The sequence below is a fragment of the Pristiophorus japonicus genome, chromosome 7 (genome assembly GCF_044704955.1).
Source record: "Pristiophorus japonicus isolate sPriJap1 chromosome 7, sPriJap1.hap1, whole genome shotgun sequence".
Lineage (NCBI taxonomy): Eukaryota > Metazoa > Chordata > Chondrichthyes > Pristiophoridae > Pristiophorus > Pristiophorus japonicus.
In genome coordinates, this window is record NC_091983.1 from 236,265,149 (window position 1) to 236,278,102 (window position 12,954).

The window sequence follows — 12,954 nt, forward strand, 5'->3', positions numbered from 1 at the left end:
AATCTGGATCAGTTCCCATGGACTGGAGGGTAGCTAATGTAACACCACTGTTTAAAAAAGGAGGGAGAGAGAAAACGGGTAATTATAGACCGGTTAGCCTGACATCAGTAGTGGGGAAAATGTTGGACTCAATCATTAAGGATGAAATAGCAGCGCATTTTGAAAGCAGTGACAGGATCGGTCCAATTCAGCGTGGATTTATGAAAGGGAATTCATGCTTGACAAATCTGCTGAAATTTTTTCAGGATGTAACTAGCAGAGTAGACAAGGGAGAACCAGTGGATGTGGTGTATTTGGACTTTCAAAAGGCTTTTGACAAGGTCCCACATAAGAGGTTAGTGTGCAAAATCAAAGCACATGGTATTGGGGGTAATGTATTGACGTGGATAGAGAACTGGTTGGCAGACAGGAAGCAGAGAGTCAGGACAAACGGGTCCTTTTCAGAATGGCAGGCAGTGACTAGTGGGGTGCCGCAGGCCTCAGTGCTAGGACTCCAGCTCTTTACAATATACATTAATGATTTAGATGAAGGAATTGAGTGTAACATCTCGAAGTTTGCAGATGACACTAAACGGTGTGAGCCATGTGGAGGATGCGAAGAGGCTGCAGGGTGACTTGGACAGGGTAGGTGAGAGGGCAAATGCATGGCAGATGCAGTATAATGTGGATAAATGTGTGAAGTTATCTACTTTGTGGGCAAAAACACAAAGGCAGAATATTATCTGAATGGCGGCAGATTAGGAAAAGGGGAGGTGAAAGTTGGCATGCAGGTACAGCAGGCATTGAAGAAGGAAAATGGTATGTTGGCATTCCTAGCTAGGGGATTTGAGTATAGGAGCAGGGAGGTCTTATTGCAGTTGTACAGGGCCTTGGTGATACCTCACCTGGATTATTGTGTTCAGTTTTGGTCTCCTAATCTGAGGCAAGACCTTCTTGCTATTGAGGGAGTGCAGCGAAGGTTCACCAGACTGATTCCAGGGAAGGTTGGACTGACATATGAGGAGAGCCTGGATCAACTGAGCCTTTATACACTGGAGTTTAGAAGGATGAGAGGGGATCTCATAGAAACATATAATATTCTGACGGGACTGGACAGGTTAGATGCGGAAAGAATGTTCCTGATGTTGGGAAAGTCCAGAATCAGGGGACACAGTCTTAGGATAAGGGGTAGGCCATTTAGGACTGAAATGAGGAGAAACTTCTTCACTCGGAGAGTTGTTAACCTGTGGAATTTCCTGCCACAGAGAGTTGTTGATGCCAGTTCATTGGATATATTCAAGAGGGAGTTAGATATGGCCCTTATGGCTAAAGGGATCAAGGGGTATGGAGAGAAAGCAGAAAATGGGTACTGAGGGAATGACCATCATGATCTTATTGAATGGTGGTGCAGGCTAGAAGGGCCGAATGGCCTACTCCTGCACCTATTTTCCATGTTTCTATGTTTCTAATGGATATGATGTAATTGACATCACGGAGACATGGCTCCAGGGTGACCAAGGCTGGGAACTCAACATCCAGGGGTATTCAACATTTAGGAAGGAGAGACAGAAAGAAAAAGGAGGTGGGGTGGCGTTGCTGGTTAAAGAGGAAATTAATGCAATAGTAAGGAAGGACATTATCTTAGATGATGTGGAATCTGTATGGATGGAGCTACGGAATACCAAAGGGCAGAAAACGCTAGTGGGAGTTGTGTACAGACCACCAAACAGTAGTAATGAGGTTGGGGACAGCATCAAACAAGAAATTAGGGATGCGTGTAATAAAGGTACAGCTGTTATCATGGGTGACTTTAATCTACATATTGACTGGGCTAACCAAACTGGTAGCAATGCAGTGGAGGAGGATTTCCTGGAGTGTATTAGGAATGGTTTTCGAGACCAATATGTCAAGGAACCAACTAGAGGGCTGGCCATCCTCGACTGGGTGATGTGTAATAAGAAAGGACTAATTAGCAATCTTGTTGTGCGAGGCCCCTTGGGGAAGAGTGACCATAATATGGTAGAATTCTTTATTAAGATGGAGAGTGACACAGTTAATTCAGAGACTCGAGTCCTGAACTTGTGGAAAGGTAACTTCGATGGTATGAGACGTGAATTGGCTAGAATAGACTGGCGAGTGATACTTAAAGGGTTGATGGTGGATAGGCAGTGGCAAACATTTAAAGATCACATGGATGAACTTCAACAATTGTACATCACTGTCTGGAGTAAAAATAAAACGGGGAAGGTGGCTCAACCATGGCTAAAACGGGAATAGTGTTAAATCCAAGGAAGAGGCATATAAATTGAGAAAAAGCAGCAAACCTGAGGACTGGGAGAAATTTGTAATATAGCAGAGGAGGACAAAGGGTTTAATTAGGAGGGGGAATATAGAGTATGAGAGGAAGCTTGCTGAGAACATAAAAACTGACTGCAAAAGCTTCTATATTTATAAGAAGAGAAAAAGATTAGGGAAAAAAAACATAGGTTCCTTGCAGGCAGATTCAGGTGAATTTATAATGGGAAACAAAGAAATGGCGGACCAGTTAAACAAATACTTTTGTGCTGTTTTCACGAAGGAAGACACAAATAACCTTCTGGAAATATTAGGGAACCGAGGCTGTAGTGAGAAGGAGGAACTGAAGGATATCCTTATAAAGTGGGAAATTGTGTTCGGGAAATTGATGAGATTGAAGGCCGATAAATCGCTGGGGCCTGATAGGCTGCATCCCAGAGTACGTAAGGAAGTGGCCATAGAAATAGTGGATGCATTGGTGATCATTTTCCAACAGTCTGTGCACTGGAGGGCAGCTAATGTAACACCACTGTTTAAAAAAGGAGGGAGAGAGAAAACGGGTAATTATAGACCGGTTAGCCTGACATCAGTAGTGTGGAAAATGTTGGAATCAATCATTAACGATGAAATAGCAGCGTATTTGGAAAGCAGTGACAGGATCGGTCCAAGTCAGCATGGATTTATGCAAGGGAAATCATGCTTGACAGATCTTATAGAATTTTTTGAGGATGAAACTCGCAGAGTATGACAAGGGCAAACCAGTGGATGTGGTGTATTTCGACTTTCAAAAGGCTTTTGACAATGTCCCACACAAGAGATTGGTGTGCAAAATTAAAGCACATGGTATTGGGGGTAATGTGCTGACGTGGATAGAGAACTGGTTGGCAGACAGGAAGCAGAGAGTCGGGATAAATGGGTCCTTTTCAGAATGGCAGGCAGTGATTAGTGTAGTACCGCAAGGCTCAGTGCTGGGACCCCAGCTCTTTACAATATACATTCATGATTTAGATGAAAGAATTGAGTGTAATATCTCCAAGTTTGCAGACGACACTAAGCTGGGTGGCGGTGTGAGCTGTGAGGAGGATGCTAAAAGGCTGCAGGGTGATTTGGACAGGTTAGGTGAGTGGGCAAATGCAAATTTCTCCCTCCAACTCCTTTAGAAGTTGGTTTACTTCCGTTTCTCTATCTTCTATCTTCTTTCGTAACTTAATGTTTGCACATTCCATGAACTTAACCTGGCTTCGATTGGCCAACAACCAGATGGCTATCTTCAACCTCAGCCGACAAGTGGACCCTTGGGTCCATAAATCAGCCTCCACCACCGATCACCATCTATAATGATCAACACCCACCCCTCTCTGGTGGGGCAACTTCTTCATCACATTCTTTGTAACTGACTCTTCTATGGTCCTTGACATTTTTTGTTTGTCTATCACAAGTCCCTGATCAGGTACCAAAACTGTAAGACTTATTTTAATTAAGACAGATTTTAGCCTGTAAGATTTATCTACACTTTACAGAGTTCAGATTTGTGAGATAAAAAAACCAACACACACAGATTCAGGATGTTTCTTTTCTCACCCCTATCCAGGGGTTATCTTTACTTAGAATAATCAAAAGAAGTACAATCAATTTACGACAGAATCAAATGCACAAGAATTTATAATCATTAGCCCGCACCAATCTATCCCATAATGGTTAAAATTGACTGTCCACTAAGTGATGAATAGAAAGCAAAGTCACTCACACAGGGTTCATTCCAGACGTGGTCAACGATCAGAAATTAACTCCCTGATTCCCTTTGTAACTGACCTGGTTACCAATTCTCTTGACTGCCACCCCTGACCTCATGTGTTACAGCAATTTTATGTTGTTTTCCTGGATGTCTGTCTACTGTGTACGCAATTGTCTAGGTTCAAAACAAAGGGACACTCTCTCACAATGAATAGGTCTTTCATTCTCTTTTATCCTGGACAGTGTTTTTCCACAGTTCTCAGATAAGTGTTTTGCAGCTGTGAGGTGTTTAAAACTCATGAGAAAGTCTTTGAATTCGCAAAGTCTTGTGGGTCACTAAAACATGGCAAAGCCAGGTTCAGCCATCTTGGAGCAGTTTTCAAGCACAGATATTAGCTGAAAATAACACAAAGAAAATGCTGTATTCTTCCACCCACCATCGAAGATGCCAGTGTCCAATAAATTCACTTCACTCCACGTGATATAAAGAACGGTGGAGCAAACTGGATACAGCAAAGCCCCAACAACATGCCGGTTCCAGAACTATCCGTATCTCTAGCCAAGTTGTTCCTGTACTGGAATTTACCCGACAAATGGAAAATTTGACAGGTATTTCCTGCTGGAAAAAAGCCGGACTAATCTAACAGCCAATGACCACCCACGTACTTATGCACAAATAACATGCGTACCGATGCTCAATTTGGTTTCTGCCAGGACCACATTGCTCCTGACCTGATTACAGCCGTGGTCCAAACATGGCCAAAGGAGCTGAATTCCAGAGGTGAGGTGAAAGTGACTGCCCTTGACATCAAGGCAGCATTTGACCGAGTGTGGCACCAAGGAGCCCGAGCAAAACTGATGTTAATGAGGCTAAGGGGAGAAATTCTCCACTGGATGGTGTCATATCTGGCACAAAGGAAGATTGTTGTGGTTGTTGGAGAAATCATCTCAGCCCCCACTCAAGAAGCTCGACACCATCCAGGACAATGCAGCCCACTTGTTTGGCACACCATTCATCATCTTAAGTATTCACTCCCTCCACCACCGGTGCACTGTGGCTGCTAGGGCACACAATCTACTCTGGTTGGGGTGTTCAATGTCCATCAACAAGAGTGACTCGGTAGTACCACATTGAATGAGCAGCCGATTCCTGAAGGACATAGCTGCCAGACTGGGCTCACAGCAGGTGGTGAGAGAACAAACACGAGGGAAAACTTACTTGATCTCGTCCTCACCAATCTACCTGTTGCAGATGTATCTGTCCATGATAAGACTGTCATCCATCTCCTTTGGGACTGCCCCTTTGCAAGGCAGGTCTGGAAGGAGATGCAGTGGTTGCTGTCGAGGTTCATCCCAAGCAGCTCCGTAACACAGGACTCTGTTCTATGGGCTGTTCCCAGGGACACACACCGAGACAGACATCATCTGCTGCTGGAGGGCCATCAACTCGGTGAAAGACGCACTTTGGTCTTGCCGAAACTTGCTGGTCTTCCAGAGCAAGGACATGTCCACGTCTGCGTGTTGTAGACTGGTGCAATCCAAGATCCAGGAGTATGTGCTGAGGGATGCACTAAAAATTGGTGCATTCGCCGCAAAGGCACGGTGGTGAAGAGCCACAGTTTAAAGCCCTTCTGCCACGGTAAACCCAGGGGCTGGAATCAGTATAAAACTCCCCTCGGGCTGTACTTGTAAACCTTTGTATACATAGAGCACATGATCTGAAAACACCTATGTAGTGCCAAGTATAATGCAAGTTCTGTTTAGTAATGTATGTTGCAAAGAATTGTAACTGTACCCTCACCCATTCCGTGTACCATATAGTGCCACATGTAACGTAATTTGATGACTATATTACAATGTATCCTGGATTGTACTGAATTGTACTTTGAAATGTAAAGCAAGCAAATGTATTGAACGGAACTGCCGTCAGCATCCAAATGTATTGTATGGAATTTCTGAGCGTATCCAAATATATTGAACTGCCTTCCAGTGTATCGTGCAAATTTTTATATGAATAAAGTATATATTTTGAAATTTAAAAAAAAATCTGTCCATGACAGTGTTGGTAGCAGTGATCACTGCACAGACCTTGTGCAGAAGAAGCCCTATCTTCACACTGACGACACCCCATCATTGTGTTGTGTGGCACTAACACCGTGCCAAATGGTGATACTACCGAGTCACTGAGGACACCCCTTCAACGTGTTGTGTGCATTACCACCGTGCTAAATGGGATAGATTAAGAACATAACTAGAAGCTCACAACTGGGCACCATGAGGCACTGTTGGCAATCAGCAGAAACAGAATTGTATTCCACCATAATCTGTAACCTCCTGGGCTGGCATATCCCTCACCTTTTGTTTCGATTAAACCGACCCTTGTTCAATGAGGAGTGTTGAAGAGCATGCCAGAAGCTGCACCATGTGTACCTGAAAATCAAGATACCAACTCGGAGAAGCTACAACACAGGACTCGAGGCATGTTAACCAGTGGAGGCAGCATGCTACAGACAGAGCTAAGTGATCCCATACCCAATGGATCAGATCAAAGCTCTGCAGTCCTGCCACATCCAGTCATGAATAGTGATGGACACTGAAACAATAACAGGAGGAAGAGGCTCCAAGAATATTCCCATCCTCAACGATTACGGAGAACAGCATGTGAGTGTAAAAGACAAGGCTGAAGCCTTCGCTACTCTCTTCAGCCAGAAGTACCGAGTGGATGACCGATCTCTGCCTCCTCCTGAGGTCCACACCATCGAAGTTGGCAGTCTTCAGTCAAATCAGTTCACTCCATGTGATATAAAGAATGGTAGAGTGAACTGGATACAGCAAAGGCAATGGACCCCGACAACATGCCAGCTGTAGACCTCAAGACCTGAGTTCCAGAACTAGCCACATCTCTAGCCAACCTGTTCCTCTACTGGCAGTTACCCCACAAATGGAAAATTTGCCAGGCATTTCCTATCCACAAAATGCCAAACTGATCCAACAGCCAACTATCATCCAATCAGCCTTCTCTCAATCGTTAGTAAAGTGATGTTAGTTGTCAGCGGCAGTGCTATCAAGCGACAATTACACACAAATAACCTGCTCACCGATGCTCAGTTTGGTTTCTGACAGGACCACTTGATTCCTGACCTCATTACAGCTGTGGTCCAAACATGGATAAAAGAGCTGAATTCCAGAGGTGAGGTGAGAGTGACTGCCCTTGACATCAAGGCAGCATTTGACCGAATGTGGCATCAAGGAGCGCCAGTAAAACTGAAGTCATTGGGGATCAGGGTGAAAACTCTCCACTGGATGGTGTCATATCTAGCACAAAGGAAGATTGTTGTGGTTGTTGGAGGGCATTCATCTCAGCCCCCACTCAAGAAGCTCGACACCATCCACGACAAAGCAGCCCACCTGATTGGCACACGATCCACCATCTTAAACATTGATTCCCTCCACCACCGGCACACCGTGGCTGCTAGGACACACATTCTACTCTGGTTGGGGTGTTCAATTTCCATCACCAAGAGTATCTCGGTAGTACCAACATTAACTGACCAACGATTCCTGAAGGACATAGCTGCCAGACTGGGCTCACGGCAGCTGGTGAGAGAACAAACACAAGGGAAAAACCTTCTTGATCTCGTCCTCACCAATCTACCCGATGCAGATGCATCTGTCCATGACAGTACTGGTAGCAGTGATCACCACACAGAACTTATGGAGACAAAGCCCTGTCTTCACACTGAGAACACCCCTTCATCGTGTTGTATAGCACTACCACCGTGCTAAATGGGATAGATTAATAACTCATCTAGAAGCTCAAAACTGAGCATCCATGAGGCGCTTGGGCCATCAGCAGAAACAGAATTGTATTCCACCACAATCTGTAACCTCATGGGCTGGTATATCCCTCACTCTTCTGATCCATCAAACCAAACCTGGTTCAAAGAGCAGGTTTGAAGAGCATGCCAGGAGCTGCATCATGAAGATCAGATACCAACTTGGTGACAACACAGAACTCTAGACATGTAAAACAGTGAAAGCAGCATGCTGCAGACAGAGCTAAGTGATCCCAACCCAATGGATCATAGAAACATAGAAACATAGAAAATAGGTGCAGGAGTAGGCCATTCGGCCCTTCGAGCCTGCACCACCATTCAATATGATCATGGCTGATCATTCCCTCAGTACCCCACTCCTGCCTTCTCTCCATACCCCCTGATTCCTTTAGCTGTAAGGGCCACATCTAACTCCCTTTTGAATATATCCAACGAACCGGACTCAACAACTTTCTGTGGCAGAGAATACCATTGGTTCCCAACTCTCTGGGTGAAAAAGTTTCTCCTCATCTCGGTCCTATATGGCTTACCCCTTATCCTTAGACTGGGACCCCTGGTTCTGGACTTCCCCAACATCAGGAACATTTTTCCTGCATCTAACCTGTCCAATCCCGTCAGTATTTTACATGCTTCTATGAGATCCACTCTCATTTTTCTAAATTCCAGTGAATATAAGCCTAATTGATCCAGTCTTTCTTCATACGTCAGTCCTGCCATCCCGGGAATCAGTCTGGTGAACCTTCGCTGCACTCACTCAATAGCAAGAATGTCCTTCCTCAGATTAGGAGACCAAAACTGCACACAATACTCAAGGTGTGGTCTCACCAAGGCCCTGTATAATTGCAGCAAGACCTCCCTGCTCCTATACTCAAATCCTCTCGCCTTGAAGGCCAACATGCCATTTGCTTTCTTAACGGCCTGCTGCACCTGCATGCCTACTTTCAATGACTGATGTACCATGAGACCCAGGTCTCGTTGCACCTCCCCTTTTACTAATCTGTCACCTTTCAGATAATTATCTGCCTTCCTGTTTTTGCCACCACAGTGGATAAGCTCACACTTATCCACATTATACTGCATCTGCCATGCATTTGCCCACTCACCTAACCTGCCCAAGTCACCCTTCAGCCTCTTAGCTTCCTCCTCACAGCTCACACCGCCACCCAGCTTAGTGTCATCTGTAAACTTGGAGATATTGCATTCAATTCCTTCGTCTAAATCATTAATATATATTGTAAATAGCTGGTATCCCAGCACTGAACCTTGCGGTACCCCACTAGTCACTGCCTGCCATTCTGAAAAGGACCTGTTTATTCCCACTCTTGGCTTCCTGTCTGCCAAGCAGTTCTCTGTCCACATCAATACATTACCCCCAATCCCATGTGCATTAATTTTGCACACTAACCTCTTGTGTGAGACCTTGTCAAAAGCCTTTAGAAATCCAATACACCACATCCACTGGTGCTCCCTTATCTACTCTACTAGTCACATCCTCAAAAAATGTAAGAAGATTTGTCAAGCATGATTTCCCTTTCATAAATCCATGCTGACTTGGACCGATCCTGTCACTGCTTTCCATATGCGCTGCTATTACATCTTCATTAATTGATTCCATCATTTTCCCCACGACCGATATCAGGCTAACCAGTCTATAATTCCCTGTTTTCTCTCTCCCTCCTTTTTTAAAAAGTGGTTTTACTTTAGCTACCCTCCAATCCATAGGTAATGATCCAGAGTCCATGGAATGTTAGAAAATGACCACCAATGCATCTACTATTGCTCAGGCCACTCCCTTGATTACTCTGGGATGCAGACTATCAGGCCTTCGGGATTTATCGGCCTTCAATTTCATCAATTTTTCGAACACCATTCCTGACTCATAAGTATTTCCCTCAGTTCCCTCAGTTCCTCCTTCTCAATAGATCCTCGGTCCCCTAGTATTTTCGGATGGTTATTTCTGTCTGCCTTAGTGAAGGCAGAACCAATGTATTTGTTCAATTGGTCTGCCATTTCCTTGTTCCCCATTATGAATTCACCTGATGCTGACTGCAAGGGATCTACATTAGTCTTCATCAATCTTTTTCGCTTCACATATCTATAGACGCTTTTGCAGTCAGTTTTTATGTTCCCTGAAGACTTGTGCAACATATCAAGCTGTACCTTTATCCAAGCTATTCTCTTGTAGCTACAATACCGGCATCTACCCGAAAAAATGGAAAGTTGCCCAGGTATGCCTTGCCTACAAAAAGCTGGACTAATCCAAAAACAAATTACCGCCTGATCAGCCATCTCTCAAACATCAGCAATAGGATGGAATATTTCATCGACAATGCTCTCAAGCAGCACAACATGCTCATCGATGCCCAGTTTGGTTTCCGTCAGGACCATTCAACTCCTGACCTCATTACAGTCTTGGTCCAAACCTTGGACAAAGGAGCTGAATTCCAGCGGTGAGGAAAGAGTGACTGTCCTCAAAGTCAAGGCAGCATTTAACCGAGTGTGGCACCAAGGAGCGCTAGTAAAACTGAACTCAGTGGGGATCAGGGGAAAACTCTCTATTGAATGGTGTCATATATAGGACAAAGAAGACAGTTGTGGTTTTTGGAGGCCAATTATTTCAGCCCTAGGTCATTGCTGCAGCAGTTAGTCAGGACAGTGTCCTCGGCACAACACTTTCAATTGTTTCATTAAAGACCTTCAGAATTGTGCAAGTTTGCTGCTGATTGCACAGTGTTAAGTTACATTCACATTTCTTCAGATAATGAGGTAGTCTGTGATGGCATACAGCAACACATTTATTGATCACATGGATGAACTTCAGCAATTGTACATCCCTGTCTGAAGTAAAAATAAAATGGGGAAGGTGGCTCAATCGTGGCTAACAAGGGAAATTAAGGATAGTGTTAGATCCAAGGAAGAGGCAGATAAATTGGCTAAAAAAAGCAGCAAACCTGAGGACTGGAAGAAATTTAGAATTCAGCAGAGGAGGACAAAGGGTTTGATTAGGAGGTGGAAAGTTGAGTACGAGAGGAAGCTTGCCGGGAACATAAACACTGCCTGCAAAAGCTTCGATAGATACGTGAAGACAAAAAGATTAGTGAAGACAAATGTAGGTCCCTTGCAGTCGGACTCAGGTGAATTTATAATGGGGAACAAAGAAATGGCAGACCAATTGAACAAATACTTTGGTTCTGTCTTCACGAAGGAAGATACAAATAACCTTCCGGATGCACTAGGGGACCGAGGGTCAAGTGAGAAGGAGGAACTGAAGAATATCCTTATTCGGCGGGAAATTCTGTTGGGGAAATTGATCGGATTGAAGGCCGATAAATCCCCGGAGCCTGATTGTCTGCATCCCAGAGTATTTAAGGAAGTGGCCCTAGAAATAGTGGATGCATTGGTGATCATTTTCCAACAGTCTATCAACTCGGGATCAGTTTCTATGGACTGGAGGGTAACTAATGTAACACCACTTTTTAAAAAAGGAGGGAGAGAAAAAACGGGTAATTATAGACTGGTTAGCCTGACATCAGTAGTGGGGAAAATGTTGGAATCAATTATTAAGGATGAAATAGCAGCACATTTGGAAAGCAGTGACAGGATCGGTCCAAGTCAGCATGGATTTATGAAGGGGAAATCATGCTTGACAAATCTTCTGGAACTTTTTGAGGATGTAACTAGTAGAGTGGACAAGGGAGAACCAGTGGATGTAGTGTATTTGGACTTTCTAAAGGCCTTTGACCAGGTCGCACATAAGAGACTGGTGTGCAAAATCTAAGCACATTGTATTGGGGGTCATGTACTGGCGTGGATAGAGAATTGGTTGGCAGACAGGAAGCAGAGAGTTGGGCTAAACGGGTCCTTTTCGGAATGGGAGGCAGTGACAAGTGGAGTGCCGCAGGGCTCAGTGCTGGGACCCCAGCTCTTTACAATATACATTAATGATTTGGATGAAGGAATTGAATGTAATATCTCCAAGTTTGCAGATGACACTAAACTGGGTGGTGGTTTTGAGCTGTGAGGAGGATGCTAAGAGGCTGAAGGGTGATTTGGAATGGTTAGGTGAGTGGGCAAATGCATGGCACGTGCAGTATAATGTGGATAAATGTGAGGTTATCCACTTTGGAGGCAATAACACGAACGCAGAATATTTTCTGAATGGCGGCAGATTAGGAAAAGGGGAGGTGCAACGAGACCTGGGTATCATGGTTCATCAGTCATTAAAAGTTGGCATACAGATACAGCAAGTGGTGAAGAAGGCAAATGGCATGTTGGCCTTCATAGCTAGGGGATTTGAATATAGGAGCAGGGAGGTCTTACTGCAATTGTACAGAGCCTTGGTGAGGCCTCATTTGGAATATTGTGTTCAGTTTTGGTCTCCTAATCTGAGGAAGGACATTCTTGCTATTGAGGGAGTGCAGCGAAGGTTCACCAGACTGATTCCAGGGATGGCTGGACTGACGTATGAGGAGAGACTGGATCAACTGGGCCTATATACACTGGAGTTTAGAAGGATGAGAGGGGATCTCATAGAAACATGTAAGATTCTGACGGGATGATACGAGAAGAATGATACGAGACAGGTTAGATACGAGAAGAATGTTCCCGATGTTGGGGAAGTCCAGAACCAGGGGACACAATCTTACGAATAAGGGGTAGGCCATTTATGACTGAGTTGAGGAGAAACTTCTTCACTCAGAGAGTTGTTAACCTGTGGAATTCCCTGCCGCAGAGAGTTGTTGATGCCAGTTCATTGGATATATTCAAGAGGGAGTTAGATATGGCCCTTACGGCTAAAGGGATCGAGCGGGGTATGGAGAGAAAGCAGGAAAGGGGTACTGAGGTGAATGATCAGCCATGATCTTATTGAATAGTGGTGCAGGCTCGAAGGGCTGAATGGCCTACTCCTGCATCTATTTTCTATGTTTCTATGTTTCTAAGACCTGGACAACATTCAGGTTGGGGGATGATACGAAACATTTGTACCACACATGTGCCAGCCAATCACAATCTCCAACAAGAGTCTAACCACCTCCCCTGACATTCAATGACATTACCATCATTGAACACCCCCTCCCCATCCCCACTGTCAACATCCTGAGGGTCACCA